At 39.4% G+C, this 14,088-nt stretch overlaps 1 long non-coding RNA gene and 1 pseudogene across 2 annotated transcripts; one reads left to right on the top strand and one right to left on the bottom strand.

The window, feature by feature from the left end:
• Positions 1–4,469: 4,469 nt before the first annotated feature.
• On the bottom strand, positions 4,470–5,365 carry LOC109392658 (calcyclin-binding protein pseudogene; annotated as a pseudogene).
• A 3,450-nt stretch (positions 5,366–8,815) lies between these two features.
• Positions 8,816–12,283, top strand: LOC109392661 (uncharacterized). 2 transcript variants are annotated; one of them, XR_002126107.1, is made up of 3 exons: positions 8,816–9,026; positions 10,443–10,622; positions 12,070–12,283. It is a non-coding gene; the product is annotated as an uncharacterized LOC109392661 (long non-coding RNA). The 2 variants fall into 2 exon arrangements; XR_002126106.1 differs by having other exon boundaries at positions 8,816–9,060.
• The last annotated feature ends 1,805 nt before the right edge of the window (positions 12,284–14,088 follow it).

The raw sequence follows: 14,088 nt of genomic DNA, 5'->3' as shown, positions 1-14,088 counted from the left end.
CCCTTAACTATTCATGGAGCAGGAAAAGAACAGCTTTGCTCTAGTCTGTGGTCAAGAGAAAGACCAGGTCCCCTCCTTGGCCACCCTTGACCATGACGCTCACTGGTCAGACAGAGAGATTCTCAGTGTTTCGGTTCACTGTTTCCTCACTTTTGCCTGCAGGTTCTGTCTCTCTCTCCCTGTAACCCTTCTTCTCTCTCAGTTCCACCCTCTCTGGGAGGCAACACTTCTGGGTAATATGGTCAGCTGATGTGCTGCCCTCCTGGTTGGTATATTGTGCAGTGAAAAACTTTTTACAGTTCTGGTACTAAACTTTTTTTTTCCTTTTTTGTCCTAAGGGTCAGCTCAGTAGCTACACTAATGGTTTCATCACCCTCTGCTTTTATGAAATATTTAAGATCTCAGATTTCGCCTGAATCAAGCTGTTGCCAAGAGGTTTGTTGTAAGTATAAGAGACAGATGAAACAATAAAGTGATTTTTATAGAGGTTAAAAGGAATTTAAGGAATTTCTAATTCTGGTGTTGGTTGAACTTTTACTGCTGTGGTATAATAGAAAGAACCCTAGAATTGGGAAGTAAAAGACCTGAGTTTAGGTTCTGCTTCTGCAATTCTGTCATTTATTGGCTATACAACTTTGGGCCAGTCACTTAACCTTCCTGGGCCTAAGTTTTCTTATTGGACAACTGGGCTAACATTATATACCTACAGGTTTTTGTTAAAAACATAAGATGTTGAAGAGACGGGGAGGATAAAGCATGCTGTGAAACGCTAGCCAAATGTGATTGCCAAAAAGAGGTTAAAGGTGCCTACTCCAGAGTGGATCCCCTCTGCTACTTGGATCACCGCACCCTCTGGAACACTTAGAAACTGCAGTCTCAATTCCTCTTGCCAACCTAAGAGAGCTTCCCAGAAGTCAAGTTTGGTTTGCACATATTGTAGAAATAGTAATTATCATAAAAAACACTGTTTACTGGACACTTGATGTGTGCCTAACCTGTGCTAAGCACTTCACATGTATCATCTCAAATAATCCTTACAACTCTGTGAAGTAGGAATCACTCTTCCCAGTTTGCAGATAGACTCAGAGAGGTAATTGTCCAGAAGTCACACAGCTGGTAACCTGAGATTTTGATTAACACTCAAGCCCACACACTTAATCATTGTTATTATCACTATTGTTTTCTTTCGTGTGCCCCTTGGAACAAAAGAATCAAATCAATTTGGGCTGAAGATCCCAAATCCTGACTCCTAAATCTTCATATCAAACTGCATGGAAAATGTCTAGCACACAATTTAAATTATGATCTGCTTTTCCACCCTCACTCCGCCAAAATAACTGCAGTTATAAAAAATAAATAAAATAAAATAACGATGTAACTTAATCTCTGTTCCTCAACCTTAAGAGTTATAAAAAGTCCAAATCATAGATGACAGATACTGTATCTAGAATGAAATCCATTTTGGTTAGTTTTAAGGTTTTTGAAAATATTTGACATAAAATATGCCAAACACACAAATACAGAGTCTTTAAAGCTTTTTTTTTTTTTCCACAAAAGCAGCAGGGAAAAATTTTCCCAGGACCCAAGCTCAAGATATTCCTGATACCAGATGCGGCCACAAGCTGGGCTGCTGTCAGGGGCACAGAGAAGCTGCCAAGAAGCCAGGCCATTTCCACTCCACATTTGGTCTGAGGCCAGAGTGTTGTCTTTCAACTTTTAGAAAGACCTCCCGGGGTGAGGTGAACCCAGCAATGACCATATGTGACCATCACAGCCTGTAAGCTATAGAAAAAAAGTAAAAAGCCTTGATAAATGGCCAGGACCTTTCTTACCTTCAAAGGATGGAAAACTCTTTTTCCAGTGCAAAACCAGAAACCATCCAGATTAATCTTTGCTTGTGGAGGTAGGGAGTTCTAGTTCAATGGCCCAAGCCATGCTAATCAGCTTCTGAGGAGGATGTGTCCTAGTGCTGAGGGTCTGGCATAGCAAGCTCGGTTTCACAAGTTGGGTCACAGTGTGACTACATTTGCATTATTCAAAGTGAGTCCCAAGGAATGTTATGATAATGGAAAGGGCCCCATGCCAAGGAGGCACATGCAGGTGTATACCTCATTGAAACAGTGTTGCTACAGAAAAGGACTATTGAAAAGGGAATGTGTTGAATGAATAGGAAAGATTTGTGCTTTGCTCTACCAGATTTTACATTTATAGGCTTCCTTAAAAGGATCATGATGTATTATATATCCGTGGCCTCCAGTATGGCATGGGGAGTGGAGGCAGGAGAAAGGCGAATGCTTAAAGTCACTGTAGGTCCCTAGTCCATTTATTCAACAACTATTAATGGTGGGCCCAAGTAAGGGGCCATGTGTTACAGATACAAATGACCAAGAGCAGGCACTATGGCTGCCCTCATGGAGCTTGGTATCTACTGGAGGAGATGGTCAACAATCAAATAGCCACATGAATATGTGAAAAATTGAAGTTGTGACAAGTACTATGAATGAATGGTCACAGTGTTTTGAGAATCTAAGTCAGGAGAATCTGACCTACTCAGAGAGGTCAGCAAGGGCTTCTTTGAGAGCAATGCTTCTACTGATATCTAAAAGGTGAGTAGAGGTTAACTAAGCAATGGAGCAGGGGTGGGAGACAAAGTCCTCGCAGAGGGAACAGCAGATGCCAAGACCTTGGGTTGAGAAGGAGTCACCTTAGTGGTAAGTCAGAGCAAATGTGACCTAAGTGTCACCAGAAAAGCCCACCAACCCCTACACACCTCTGCCTCTAATGTTTAAAATCTTACCATTATTAAGGCATGCTTTGGGTTAAGATTGTTTTTCCTTTGAAGTGTTCTTGTATAATCAGTAGAATAGCCTGTTAAGTCAAGTGAATGATTTTGTCTGATCAATTTTCTTCCTAGTAGCACAGGTCATGGCCACAAGTCCTTGAGAGTTATACAGGAATTTGAGTAATATTAAAGAAAAAAAAATCAATTTGCAAAATGATGCTTTCCTAGCAGTCAGGCATTGAATGAGAGGAATTTCTATGAAAATAAAAGAAAAACAAAGATTAACAGTTAGAAACTCAGTTTCTGAGTCCGGAGGACAGCCAGTCAAGATTTTTAAGCTTGAGCTTAAAAAGTCTCTAGAAGGTGAAGTGAGGATGGCAGTGACCATCTGATGAGTTTTCCTGATTTGCTGTTCGAATGCTTCTGGCGATGGCATCAGGGGTCCCATTGAACTTGCTGAATATTACAACAGAAGGCATGAAAGTTGCTCATATACATATAGTCTGTTGTGGTATTTTTTTTAAGTTTATATCAAGTCATCCAGCTTCAGCTTAGAGCTTCGTGAAAAGGGCAGTTATAGTGTCAAATCAAAGGGGAGAAAAATTGGAAACATTAATTTGGAGAGTTGTAGCCAGACATTGAAAGAAACTGGAAGAACTCAGAATTTCGTAAGGACTGACACAAGAGTACACTAAAGTTTTCCATTGGAAAAAACAATTCTTTCTACAGTCACACCCATGTCTATCAGACAATCAAAGTAAACAAAGGTATAACTTATGAAATTACTTTAAGTTATGGATAGCTTAAAAGAAAAAAGAAAAAGGTTTTCTTAAATCTGGGAAACAAAACATTAACAAGCCAGCAATGTTTCAAAGAAAAAGTCATTAAAAAAATTATAATCCTCCTCATCAGTTCATTCAGGCCTATGAATTAATTCTTGTTCGGCTAGATGTTTATGAATCCATCAGCTTCTTCATTAGTGCTAGAAATTCTTCCTCAATTCAGTGTCATGGTCTCAAAGTTATTCAAGTGATGCCATCATGGATCATTCTCATGTGTAAATGTTTCCAGAGAAGAATCAAAGGAAAACAGTAACCGTCGGTGAATCACAGGAGACACAATGGCCATAGTTAATGTTTGATGAGAGTTTATTTGATAATGAAAATTAGTTATTTCTGTGGCATACAACATTTTAACATAATAACTAGACAACAAGAGTATTGCAAATTTCTATGAACTTCATACAATTTCTGGAGTATCTGTATTGGTAACATTGATCCATACGCATATAACCTAAAAGATTTATCATCACTCCTTTTTTCATACAAAACTTCAGGTTTCATTGTTACTTATTCTTAGATTGTGGGAGCTGATGTCAAGAGCTTAAAGACAAGCAATAGCTTTCTTACCTCTTAGTTGGACAAAAATAAACACATGGCATCTGTGTTAGGCAAGACTTGCTTTTTCACTTTTCACATTTCACATGAGAATTTCTTGGACAAAATGACCACTTTCTAAAGAAAACCATGTTTGTAGGAAGTGTTTAATAAGCATATTTTATTTAAATAAATCCTCCAGTGGGAAATGGAGAATTCATTGCCTTTACTTCGAAGAAGACTCTGTAAAGTTATCTGTCAAATTTATCTGTGCAGCTCACCAACATGTTACTGGAAATAATATTTCCACATCACAGTTCCCAAAAGGCCTTTAAAGTCTCAAAATTCTTTCTCTTTTGGCTCGTTTCTCTCTTGGTTTCCCCGACTTTATTAGTAGTTCGCTTTGTATTATCATCTCCATGTTCATAAATTTCCTTTAGAACATGCATCAATCATCCGTAGGAGGGCGTTTCTTTCCCTTTTCAACCCAAGTCAGGTAGTCCCACACTTGTTTTCTGCTTTCTTTCTACATAAGATAACCACTGCATCTGTCTTAACTTTTTTTTTTAGATTTTTTTTTTTTAGTTTCAGGTGTACAAAACAATGTAATAGTTAGACATTTCACCCCTCACAAAGTGATAGCCCCTCCCCCAATCTATTGCCCCTCTGACATCATATATAGCTGTTACAGTTCCATTGACTGTATTCCCTATGCTGTACTCCATATCCTGTGACCATATATATATATATATGAAATTATAACCACTGTCTCTGTCCTGACTTTTTTTGAACTGCCTTCTACAGAGATGGTTTCAAGAGATTGTCCAGAGTCATTGAGTAACTCTTCCCATTGAAATTCTTTACCAAAAGATCAAATGACCTCTCTGTGACATACACCAGCATGTTCTCAGTGGGGACTTGATAAGCTCCAGTTAAGGCAATGCAGACTTTCACAAACCTACCTGATCAATCCCATTCATCCATAATTACTTATCTTCTGCATATCCTGTTGTAATGGGAACAGCCACTGCAGCTGGTTTTTCATTGTCAAGAAGTTTTGCTTTCTTCTGTGATTTCTGCTTTGTCTTCTTGATTTCTGCCTTAATCTTGGATTTTTCAGCTATAAGGGCGCCATGCATTCTTTCTCTGGTGGCCTCTCCAGCAGCACCTTGGCCCCTTTCTGTGGCTCTTCCCCCGCTGAAGCCATGGTCAGGCTGGGTCAGGCGAGGCCCGAGCTGCAGCCCTGCCTTGGCATGAACAGGAAACGCCTCACAGCCTAAGTTCCAGCGCCCACAGCCTCTGTCATCACTTCTTATTTGACAATGCTTCCCACATAATTCAACATACCAGATAAACCTAATTAGCTTAACATCTCTTTTACAAGGTGAGAGATTTTCCAGGAGTTGGCTTGAAGTCAAAAAGACTCCAGTTAGAAACTTAAAAAAAAAAAAAGACTAGTTAGAATTTGATTTGCAAAGTTGTCAAAAATGTCAAAAGGTTTGAACACAACTAAAAAGGATCACATGTCACTGCGAAACAATACTTATCCATTTAACCAAAGTGACAATTAAAAGATTTCAAAGGCAGGGCCGGCCAAGTGGCGCGTTGGTTGAGAGCTGGCTTGGGATGCCAGAGGGCCGCGGTTCGGATCCCACATATGAGAGCCAGTGACACTGCCCTCCACAGCTAAGATGGTGAGCAGCAGCTCAACCTGGAGCTGGGCAGCTGTGAGTCACCAGCGACGGCGTAGGCTGCAGCCCCTGCTGCAGTGGGTTGCCATGGACTACCGTGTGTAGCTAGCAGCCAGCGTGAGCGGCCAGCAGCCACCGAGAGCGGCCAGCAGCCACCGAGAGCGGCCAGCAGCCGCAGTGAGTGGCCGTCCAGAAGCCGGCGACTGATCTGCCTCACCTGGGAAGAGCGCAATGATGGTGCCAACTTGGGCCAGTGAAGCGACGTCCTCCACAACTAGACTGAAGAACAAAAGGACAGCAACTTGTCTGTTCCCCTTCCCCCAATTCCCCAGTGCTGTTCCCATCCCCCCCCAAAAAAAAGATTTCAAAGGCAAATACAGAAAGTTATATATTTGTACACACAAAAAAAAACTTAGCTCTTTTAATAATGAGAAGATGGTTTTCTTAAGTAATCAAAGACCTGATAAAAACAACATGAAGCACAGGAAATTACTTTAAGACACAAAATCTTGCTTTCCTTGGCAGATTACTTAAAAGGTAAACAAAAATCTGTTTTTAAACAATTTCTTATTAAGAGCAGACCAATAATCTAAGAAAATTGTGTTGTGTTAACAACAGAGAGAAAACTAAGTTCTAGTTTTGCATCAGTGTACTATTACTACTAAGGCTAATATTTTTTAAAAACTCATATAAATAAATCCATCCAATCTTAGACAGCATCGACCACACAAGAAAAATATTCCTTTTCCATGATGCCTTTTACACAAATCTTCTAAAAAAAAGTTGTTTTTTTTATCCATTCAGTTTTTGTCTTACCCTACTCTTTTCTTCTTTCTCATTCTGAAACAATCCATCATTCCACTTTAGGACAAAATTACTCTCTTTCTACCCGCCCCCCCCCAAAAAAAAAATATTCTTCATACCTCTCCTTATTAAAAATGTATCTGCCTTTCTTTACATGCAGAATTTTTTCCTTTATCCTTATTTCTAGTATATTCATTTACAGTATTGATTAGAATTTTTAACCATTAGTAGCCCTCATTTTCAGTGAAAACTAAGAAGCAGGTAATTGTGAACTATCTGCCACATACTATCATTCTGTAACAAATTTATGAATTCATGATTTTAAATTTTTCAGGAGGCATATGTCTTTTTCACAGCACATTTTCTCATATTTACTAACAGATCTAAATATATTTAGTTTCTCTATACCATGTAAAAGCAGGGTCCAAAAGTAAATAAACTTAAACTAATATTCATCAATTAATGTTTCAATATTTAATCTTATTTGGAAAGGATCTAGATAGTCAATGAATATCTATCATTAACTCAGCTTAGTATAGCTTTAAGGTTCAAGTTATCACAAAGCTTTTTGCAACTATTTTTAAGTAGACATATCATAAAGCATAAGAACCATTGAAAAGTTTATTTATAAACTTTTGTCCCATTTTCATCTGTTTAATTCACTTGTTCTTATAATTATACTTGAATTGCTCATGAAAATTTCATCAGACATTAAACAAAGCTAACCATTATAAGTTATTATTTTTCTTGTTGACAAATCAAGAAAACATCACAGAAAAAAATCACAGGAGCAAAACCCTAAAGTTAAACGTATGGCTCTTCCCTCTTTTTTAAATTTATTTTTACTGTCATGGTTGACATGCATCAAGCAATTCCTTTTCATTGTACATTTCATTCTGAGTTTAATTTATAGTGCTATAATTGTAAACATCTAGTAGAGATTATATAAGCTTGTTTTATCAGCAAACCTAGGTAGAAAAAAAAGTCTTTTATATTTAATTATATTTAATTCTGAAAACTCTGAAGAGATGCCTATTTTACTTTACCAACAATTTTAAAATTAGCTTCATTTACCAAAGAATATCCCAGATCATGTGAACTTAAAAAAACACTTGGGTTAGTTTCTTTATTTCAGAGAGTTTTAGAAAAACTTGGTTCATATAAGGTCTCACTGCCTTCTAAGTTAATTCGAATAGAACTCCTTTGAGGATGTTTATAAATTAATTTGGTAATACCATTTGGAGTTGAAAACATATCACATGTGCATAGCATACGTACATACATAAACATACAGACAGATGAAAACAGATCTTATAGCTTTCATTCTAAAATTTTTGTCAAGTCAGTAAAACAGTAATAGGAACTCACTGGTTTATCACCACTTTATATCTTGATCTGAATTGTGTTTCCAGCAAATGGGACAAGTTAAGGTTCTATGTATGCCAGTATTTGTGGAGACGTTTAAGATTTTCTTTTGCCCTGATATATAATCTGATGGAAGCTGCTTTAATTTTAGGCTCGTGACATCTGAATGGACAAAACCTATACATTTCTGTCTCTAAATAGTTTTATTTTCTCTTTTTAGCCTCGGATAGTTGCTTTTGGAGCTCCCCGAGTAACTTGAGAGCCCCTGATGGAGGGTAGAGACATTTAAAATTCAAGGGGCTGTAGGGAGCTGAGGAGGAGAGGGAACAGAAAAGTCTGGCAGGGCAAACAGACGAATGGGGGAGGCAGGGGCTTGAAGGGGGGCATAGAAAAGGGAACTGGAGGAATCTTGGAGATGGTAAGAGAAGGAAGCGGGGGCACACAGTGGGAAGGGAGAGGTCTTAGAGGAGCTACTTTGGGGACATCTCAAATTTTCCAAAGAGGCCACTGAGGTTCCAAATTTTCCTCAGCAAACTCATCATGCCAAGAAGAAAAATAGCAGAGTCTGCAGAGCATAAAGTCAGTGGAGATACAAGAAGGGGGTTTCAATTGACTGAGAAGTTCCCATGGGAGAAGCAGAATTCAACAGAGAGAACAGAGTGACCTCCTAGAGAGCCAAGAAGAAAGACTTTTACATCACAGAGTCAGGGAATAATTCCCACTCAGGAAAGCAAGCCAGGAAGAAGAAACTTCCAGCTTAGCAGGTACTTTTCACACAAAGAAGCCAGGGACTCCAACTCAGCTTCTTACAAACAGAGAAACCCTGGGGCTCTAACCCAATATCTGTTTGCCTGGGACTCTAACTCAGCTCCTGGAGTATAGTCAGAATCTTAGGAATCAAAGTCTGCCTGTACCAGCTTCAACAGTCTGTGGAGCGTTGGTTCAGGAGTCAGGTTCTCCAATGGATCCCGGATCAATCAGTCAGGGGTGAAGACAAAGACTTCAAAGGTGTGCTCTGGGGTCCTGGGTGAGCTTTCCAGTGGTGAGTCTGATCCTATCCAAGTTACCACACCAAAACTGTTAAAAAAAAATTTGTGACACTTGTTAAAAATAGTAAGGCAGGCTTCATTCATACTTTATTCCCTTAACCATCAAGATAGATAAGGAAGCATGGTGATGGGATTTTACATTAAGGGAGAGATGTTGGGCTTAAGTTGGAATACAGCATGTGCAAGTAGGAATGTATAACCAAGGAGCAGGTGGGGGGCGGGGAGTGGATGGAAAATTACTAAGAGGAAACATCAGGGCTAAGAGGGTTCTGGCTAAACCTACCTAACAAGATTCCTACTGAAGACAGGCCAGGGTGATCAGACATCACTTGGGAGTGGTGGGGGACAAGGAGCCTGATCAGATACGGAGGGTGAGGAGTTCTCATTAGACTCACTTTATCGGGGTTCTTGCTAAAACCAGATTTTACAAGCAGGGCACAGACGGGCCTAGGAGAAGTTTCAGGAGCCTGGTTAAAGTTTGGTCAAGCAAAGAATCTGTGAGTGAATTTATTTTAAAGAGGAAAAAAATAATAAAATTAAACAATGAGGAATCCCAAAGATAAAAGTTCACATTTTTTTAAATTTAATTCAATACCATCCTGCCAGGATTCGTGAAAAGTCTGATCCCCCCAAAATCATGTAACCTTCTGCCTTCAGAGAGATTAGCAAGGCCCCAGGATGGTCTCAGTCCATGAAAGAAGTCCATGAAAGGAAGTAATCCAATGAAAAGAGGGAAACATCACGCTGTAAGAATGCTGATAACTCATCAAAATTGACCTAACCCGAGTCCCCCACCCTGAATCATTTTCAGCAGCTCAAATATCCTTAAAGGTTTTGTAGCTGAAAAAAATATTGACTTCAGCATTAATTTCCTAGAAGCTCATAATAGAAGTTTCTCCCCCATGGCACATGATCAAGCAAGAAAACTACCTTGGCTTTTCAATCAGTTAGGCCAAGATTCAAATCCTGACCTTCAACTTGGCCATGTGATTATGGGCAGGTCTCCTAACCACTCTGAACCTTGTTTTCTCACCTGTAAACTTGGAATCATTACTGTACCTACCCCACAGAGCTGCTTTGCTGATGAGATAAAAATAACGCTTTAAAGTGCTTAGCAACTTGCCTGTCACACAGTCAACATTTAACAAATAGAAGAAAACTGAAATGATGAGATAAGTGAGGGGAGCTGGCAAAGTCCAAAACAAGTGTATAGAATCCTAAGATATAAAGTACCATGGGTTCCAGGTGATGAATCAGCTCAGCAAAGCAGCACACACACCAAGTCTCTAAAGAAATGAAGAAGGCTGAGAGAAACCTGGCCTAGGATTTGCAGACAAAATGGAAACAGCCCCACCCTTTTGTGTTTTCCCCTCAGACACGTGAGACGAGTTCATGAATAGACAGAAAAGAAGAAGGACAAGCGCTGCCCAGGCCTTCCAATGTGGGTTCTGCCTGAGGAGTCCTGTGGTATTGAAATAGAATTTACGATCGAGACTTGTCCAGAGCAAGACATTTGCTTGGGGAACTTCTGGTCAGAATGATGTTTAGGAAACTGGTAAGACCTTAAATAAGTGGCAATAAAATAAAAAGTTGGGCAAAAAGATGAAAGGAGACTGACCGCCTTCCATGCTGATTGAGAGCTGCAGTCCATGAGACTGGCCTTGTTACAGATGGATTCAGTTCTTGCTGGAAAGTTCCTTGGCCTTGTTGAGCTTGGCCTGGGGTACTCAGGCTTGGCATGGTTTTCTCCAGTAAGATTCTGTCTTTCTGGAAAAAAAAAAAAAGCAAAACAGTAAAAAGAGGGGGAAATATATAGTGAGAATGCCAAAGAATGTCCAAGACTATGAATCATGGGGGACAGAATTCCTGAATTTATCTTTCCCAAAGTTATTTTTATCAAGGAGAAAGAGATTTCCTTCTTGAGCCCCTGTATGTACAATTTCTTATAGCACTTTCTTATGAAGTTCCTGCTCGTGTTTCATTTTTTAACATATAGACAATTCAAATATCTGCTTCTGTCTCTGTCAGTTTTCCTCTCATACCCATGCAGCCGTGAGAAGCATTTGAACAGGCCCAGCAAATGGAGCTAATAACTCCACATAGTTATGTCCTATGCATTTTGGAGGCTGAGGTATGAGGACTGAATATTGTAAACACGATGCAGAAAATGGCTCCTGGTGTTCTGAAGGTTGCAGTTCATGTAGTTGTAGTAACGTATCCATCAAGTGTCCTGGTTTCCTGCCTCCCTGAGGTGACCAAGAGGGAAGCAACAGAGAGCATTTGTAATGTGCTGTATCCATCTCCACCGAAGGTACTGCCAGCCACAAGCATCCAACAGCCCCACTGAGGAAACATGGCCGAATCTCCCACCCAATGTTATAGGAAACAGGACTAGAAAACGAAGATGGCTGCAAGTTGGTCAAGAAAGTGAGATCCTGTCTCACCATGCATATGAGATTTCAGGACCATTTAATGCACAGAAGGGTTGAGGATCCCTTAGACAAATGGAATAAAATAAATGGACTAATAGTAGTGTAGAAAAATATTTTATGTTTCAATGGAAAGCTAGGCATACCTTTCTATTGCACACCCTTCCAGGTTATGAGATTCTAGCCCTGCTCATTTTATTTAAGTTATTTCATAAGGCTTTGTAAGTTGAAGGCAACTGATGGATATATAAATTTCTATCCTGTCTGGTAGTGATTTAATTGACCCTACCTCCCCAACGGTTCTTAGCATTTTGGAAAAAAACAGTTTTGTCTCCACTTGCAATTCATCTCAATATTTCTTTACTTGTGTAAATTGCTGCTGTTTTGATTTTTCCCTTGAAACAGTTATTACATGTTGAATAGTATCCAAAAAAAAAAAGATATGTTGAAGTCCTAACCCACAGTATCTGTGAACATAACCTTATTTGGAAATAGGATCTTTGCAGATGATTGAGTTAAGATGAGGTCATTCGGGTAGGCCCTAATCCAATATGCCTGTGTCCTTATAAAAAGGGGGAATTTGGACAAAGAAACAGACATGCACACAAGGAAAACTCCATGTGAAGAAGAAGGCAGAGATCAGGGTGATGCATCTACAAACTTAGGAAGGCCAAGGATTACCAACAAACCACCAAAAGCTGGAAGAAAGCTATGGAACAAACTCTTCCTCAGAAGGAACCAGCCCTGCTGACATCCTGATCTCAGACTTCTGGCCTCCAGATCTGCAAGAGAGTAAATTTGTGTTGTTTAAGCCACCCAGATTGTGGTAGTTTGCTATGGCAACCCTAGCAAACTAATAAGCCAGTTGTAACAGCTGCCTAGTTTCCTTATATCATATGAGCAAAATAAATTCTTTATCATGTTCATTTTATATCTGAATGAGAGTCATGACTTTATCTTTTGCTGAAAGTTATCTTTTAATACAATAAGTGGATCTTCTCCTGTACCTCTCCATTCCTAAAGACTTCTCAGCCAAAACTAGAAATCTTTCATTTTCTCACGATGGTGACATTTCAATAAATAAAGCCTTTCATTATTCTAAGGACTGACCCTGAATTTTTTTTTTCATTGAATTGTTGGGTTGCATAAAGGCATCACAATATATTATATCTTTTTAAAAACAACTTATAATTGTAAACTTAACTAATCAAATGCCTCTCCTCATTCAGATGAAAGGCTGGTAAGGAAATGAAGTCCTCACAGCTGCCAGGCCCTGGGCTGGGCACTTGGCATTCTGGGTGATATTTTTAAATGCCTACCCAACACCCTCCTTCAGTGTTAAAAGAATTCCAGAGTTGGACCAGTAGTGTACACTTTTCCCCCCACAAGTCTCAGGGAAGGGGATCCTATCCCAACTTTCCCCAGAAGTAAAGTCTGACTGCTCTGAGACTTCCACGGTGGTCCCAGTCCTTTTTCCAGAGATTGATCAGACATGGCTAGGAGGTGGCAGCAGAGAAAGAGATTCCAAAAGGAAAGGTTACATGCTCTTAAAAAAGAGCTATGAGGGGAAATGCAAACCCATTTTATGAGTCTACATGTGATGCCTGGAACCTTGGCATCCATCTGGTGATCATGAGAGCAGCTAGCTTGACTAAGGACAAAATTTGTCACACCAAATATGACAGAGCAGAAAGAAGGAAAATTCCAGGTTTCTTGATAACATTTTTGAGCCACTGAATTCACTAAGTCTGGAATTGGTCTTCCTCAGGACTTCCTAATATGTGAGATAATAAATTTTCTGATTGAAGCAAGTTGAATGGGGGAGTTTTCTCTTCCTTACATCCAAAAGCATCCTATACCCCGTAAGATATCTGTGAACATTCTCATATTACAGATGAAAATCTGAAGCTTGGAGAATTTATAACTTGTATCAAAGGTAACCTATCCAAGGTCACACATAAGACAAAAACTGTATCCAACTCAAATTTCAGACCCATTCTCTCTGCACTACCACTTACCTCCCCTATTTATTACTGGTCACTGAAAGAAGATTAATTTCTCCTGGTTTTGTTTGTTTGTTTTTATCATTTAAAATGTTGTAGGAAGCCGTAGGGCTTAGTGGTTAAGGGCAAACTTTGGTGTCAGGCATACCTGCATTTACATCTGCCTCTGTGTGACCTTAGGCAAGCCACTTAACCCCTCTTAAGCCTTAGTTTCCTCATATGTAGAATGGGAATAGCAATTACTATATCACAAGATTGTGATGAGGAATATATATATATATATATATATATATATATATATATATATATATATATATATATATATATAAAACTTAGCACAGATCTTGGCACATTATATATACACAGAACAAAATTGGTGGCTGCTATGATTTCTATTATTGTGCCATGCAGTGTTGCCCTACCTCTTTAATAAGCAGCTGGCATTTCGATTGTAAAGAGAGCATCTTGTTCCCCATACACAGAGTGGTGTCATCAATTTTACTCCAGACTCAGTAGAGACTGCTAAAACTGTGAGCCCCTCCTCTCCCTGCCCAGACAGCCACCATCAGAAGAGCCCAACCCCCCCCTC

The sequence above is a fragment of the Hipposideros armiger genome, unplaced genomic scaffold (genome assembly GCF_001890085.2).
Source record: "Hipposideros armiger isolate ML-2016 unplaced genomic scaffold, ASM189008v1 scaffold_342, whole genome shotgun sequence".
In the NCBI taxonomy this organism is placed as follows: Eukaryota; Metazoa; Chordata; class Mammalia; order Chiroptera; family Hipposideridae; genus Hipposideros; species Hipposideros armiger.
Note: the sequence above shows the minus strand (reverse complement) of the source record. Positions and strands in the feature narration are given on the sequence as shown.